Source organism: Pelodiscus sinensis, chromosome 9 (genome assembly GCF_049634645.1).
Source record: "Pelodiscus sinensis isolate JC-2024 chromosome 9, ASM4963464v1, whole genome shotgun sequence".
NCBI classification, from domain to species: Eukaryota; Metazoa; Chordata; order Testudines; family Trionychidae; genus Pelodiscus; species Pelodiscus sinensis.
The window spans coordinates 11,875,837-11,879,969 of record NC_134719.1 but is presented as its reverse complement, the minus strand read 5'-3'; positions in this window follow the sequence as shown (position 1 = coordinate 11,879,969).

Sequence of the window (4,133 nt, the reverse complement as noted above, 5' to 3'; positions counted from 1 at the left end):
TTTACCAGACGGGCAAGGGCTCCGCCAGCAGATGAGCCCCTTCCCCAGATGGGTACGGGCTGGAAGAGCAGACGCGCACCTTGTCCAGACCCTCACAAGCCTCAGAGCCAGTCACGCACCTTATCTGAACACGCACCAACTTGGAGAGTAGATGTTTGTCTCAGCAAACTGGCCTGGGGCTCAGACAGCAGACGGACCCCTCAATGGACAGGCCTGGGGGTCGGAGAGCAGACAGACCCCTCAATGGACAGGCCTGGGGGTCGGAGAGCAGACGGACCCCTCGATGGACAGGCCTGGGGGTCGGAGAGTAGACGGACCCCTCGATGGACAGGCCTGGGGGTCGGAGAGCAGACGGACCCCTCAATGGACAGGCCTGGGGGTCGGAGAGCAGACAGACCCCTCGATGGACAGGCCTGGGGGTCGGAGAGCAGATGGACCCCTCGATGGACAGGCCTGGGGGTCGGAGAGTAGACGGACCCCTCGATGGACAGGCCTGGGGGTCGGAGAGCAGACAGACCCCTTGCATGAGGCCTTTTTTAGAAAGGGGAAAGCCAAAGCTGTATTAATAGGAAATCTGTGTTGCAGAGCCCCTGATTATCCTTGTACAGCCCCCAGCACCCATACACCTGAAACCAGAGCTCTTGTCTGCCCACCCGTGGCTGGTTCTGGCTGTCAGGCTATGACTGTTGAGGTTTGTAACCTGTCCTTGGGAGATGTCAAATGCCTGGGAAGCGGGATTAGGTACTGCCCCAGACTCCAAGGTGTGTATCCAAGGGTCACCCAGCAGCATCGCTAGCAGAGTGCAGCTGAGCTTGCTGAGTGGACTGTGGCTGGCCCCTGCATGGGTCCACCAAGGGGTGGAAAAAGTATGAGAGCCTCCTCCACTCCTGCATTCCTGCACAGGGGCCAGCCTGCATGCCCCATGGTGAAAGGCTGAAGGTGAGATGGATCCACTGAGCCAGCCTGCTGCACCCTCTCATGGGGGGCAGAAGCCCATGGGAAAAGCTTGGGCTCAGCTGGGTCCCTCCTTTGGCCAGCTAAGCCAGCCTGTGCAGCATAGCCCCTCCGCGCCCCCAACAGAGACCTTCTGGCTTCAAACACCTAACTCTGATCCAGAAGTGGCGAGGCTGTACAGTCCGTGGTCAGACTCAGCTATTGTGCTGGTTTGATGGGCGTATGGGATAAGGGAATCAAGATTTGGCCCAGGCTGGTTATTTTCATGCCGTTTTATGGCATAAAGGGTGTGACGGAGCGTTGGGGGTCCCCCGTCTCCTGCACCCCGAAATGGCACAAACAGACTGCACCAGCCGGTGGAATAGAGGAAGTTTATTGCCTCTCCAGGATACAGCACAGCACAGATGTCATCTGGTCACAGAGCTGGGCTAGGATGCCTCAGGTCCCCTTGAGATGGGGGAGACTGGGCCCCTAAACTCCAGCCCCTTTCCCTAGGCTGTCTTCTCCATGCTCTCAGCCAGCCACCAACTAACTCCCTTCCAGCCCTGCCCCCCAGCCAGGGCAGCATTCCACCTTCCTTTGTTCTTCTCCATGGGGGGGTGTCTGGCCATACCGGTTTGCATAGTGACTCATCCTGTTTTGCTGGGTCGTGGTACCCACGGCAGCCAGTGGGGGTTACCCCAGAGCCAGCAGCATAGAAACCAGCCAGGTACCCCCACTACGTCACAGTTCTCCCCCCTCCGAGAGCGAACTGAGCAGGGTCACTCCTCTCGTGACCTAGGGAAGTTCGGGTCCTCTGCGTGGGAACCCGCCCTGGGGACATGGGTGCTCCCCTTGACTCGGGCCAGCCGTGGCGAGGCCCCACATGAGCTGGCTTCCCTCTGTCCACTCGCCGCCCCGCTCCAGGGCGACTGGCACAGGACTGTCCTCGGAGGTCACACCCACCCTTCTGCTGGCCTTGATCTCTGGCCAGGGTCTCTCGGGCCAGGGCCATGAGCCCAGCGAGCCTTCTCTGGACAGCCAGGGCGGCTTCCACCCCCGATGCTCCATCCAGGGAGGTCTTCCCCTCCCATAACTCTCTCAGCAAGCCTAGAGGGTCCTCTATCTGGGGTAGAGACCCCCAAGCCGCTTTCCTACTGTCTTGGGCCTTCCCGCCCCTCTGGCAGGAGTCACAGGACCAGCAGTACCACTGCACGGCTGTAAAGATTCCCGGCCAATAGAAGTGCTGGAGCAGCCTCAGCCGGGTGCTCCGGATCCCCCGGTGGCCCCCAACGGGGACGTCGTGGGCCAAATACAGCAGCTTGAGGTGATACTTTCGGGGGACGACCAGCTGCTGCTGGACCCCCCATGCCCTCACCTTCCTGGGGGGAAGCCATTCCCGGAACAGGAGTCCACGCTCCCGCCGGAATCTCTCCTGGCCACCTCTCCCCCGGGGCTGAGCTGCACGGAGGCCAGCCTGGTCCCTCAGCCTCTGCAAGGAGGAGTCTGCCTGCACCTCAGCCTGGAATTCAGCTGCTGAGGCAGGGATCGGGACCTGTTCCCCACCTTTACCTAGGTCCAGAGTCCCAGCCTGGCTGGACCCCGTGTCCACTGGGATGGGACCCTGAGGACGCTGCCAGGAGTCCTTCCCTGGACCCACGTTGTCAGCCCCCCGCTGGCTCTGGCTCCGGGTAGTGACTAGAGCCCGCTGGGATTCATGGGGCCACTCCTCTAGGTCATTCCCCATCAGCACCTCGGTGGGCAAGTGCGGGTGCACCCCCACTTCCTTGAGGCCTTCCTTCGCCCCCCATTTCAGATGCACCCGGGCTACAGGCACCTTAAACGGGGACCCATCTATGCTCTTCAGGGTCAGCTGCGTGTGGGGTAGTATCCGCTCTGGGGCCACTATGTCGGATCGGGCCAGAGTCACCTCCGCCCCAGTGTCCCAGAAGCCCGTCACCTTCCTACCATGCACCTCCAGGGGTATGAGGCACTCACTCCGCAGGGGCCGTCCTGCCCCCACCCGGTACACATTGAAATCCGCCTCCTGAGAATCAGACCTCCCAGGGGAGGTGCACTGAGCATCCTTCCCCTCTCTCTGAGCTGAGGTTTGCCTGCCAGCCCCTGCCTCTGGGGCAGCCTGCCCTTCCTCCCGCCCCAGCCAGTTAACCCTGGAAAGTCCCCGGTCCTGGGACCTGGTGCACTGAGCCCTCTTGTGGCCTTTTTGCCCACAGCGATGGCAAGTTAGGCTTTGGGCTGACTCTGTCCAGGCCCTGGCTGGTTCTCTGGGGCACAGGCGACCTGTTCCTTGGGCTTGCCTTGGAGTTGACTCCCTCCGTCGCTCAGGCGAGATCCAGTCTCTGCGCGATTCCCTTTCTCTCCGGGACTCCCGTTCACACCCGGACCGGTTCTCCGTGAACTCATCCGCCAGCCTCCCGGCCTCCTGGGGGTTCTCTGGTCTCCGGTCCTTGAGCCACAGCCTCAGTTTGGGTGGGCACACTTCATAGAACTGCTCCATCAGGACCAGCTTGAGCAGCTCCTCTGTGGTCTGGGCTCCGACTCCAGACACCCACTTGCGGCCGTACTGCGACAGGCGGGAGGCCAGGTCCACATAGGTCTCCCGTGGCTCCTTCTGCATCCCCCGGAACTTCTTCCTGTACATCTCGGGGGTCAGCCCGAACTTGTGCAGCAGGGCCTCCTTGACTCGGTTGTAATCCCCTGGCTGTAGGTCCTCCAGCTGACTGAGCACTCCGGCCGCCTCCTGGTTCAGTGCGGGGATGAGCTCCTGCAGCCAGTCAGCTGGGGGGACCCGTTGCAGTTCACAGGCCCTCTCAAAGGCACTGAGGAACCCGTCTATGTCGCCCATGTCCTTCAATTGGGCCACCACGAGCCTCTCCAAGCATCTGGCAGTCCTGGGACCCTAGGGCCCATCGGCACTTGGCGCAGCCGGTGCCCCGCCGGTTCTCTGCTCTGCCATGACCAGCTCATGCTGTCGCTGCCTCTCTCGGTCCTGGAGGTCCCTTTCTCGATCTTGGCACTCCTTCTCTTGGTCCCGGCGGTCCCTCTCTCGGTCCTCTGCTTCCAATTCCTTGATCCGCAGCTGGATCTCCAGCCGCCGCAGCTCCACTGGGCTGGCCCCTGCCCTAGATGGGCTACAGCTTGCAGGCCTCCCGGGAGACCCTGTCTCATCTCTCCGGTGG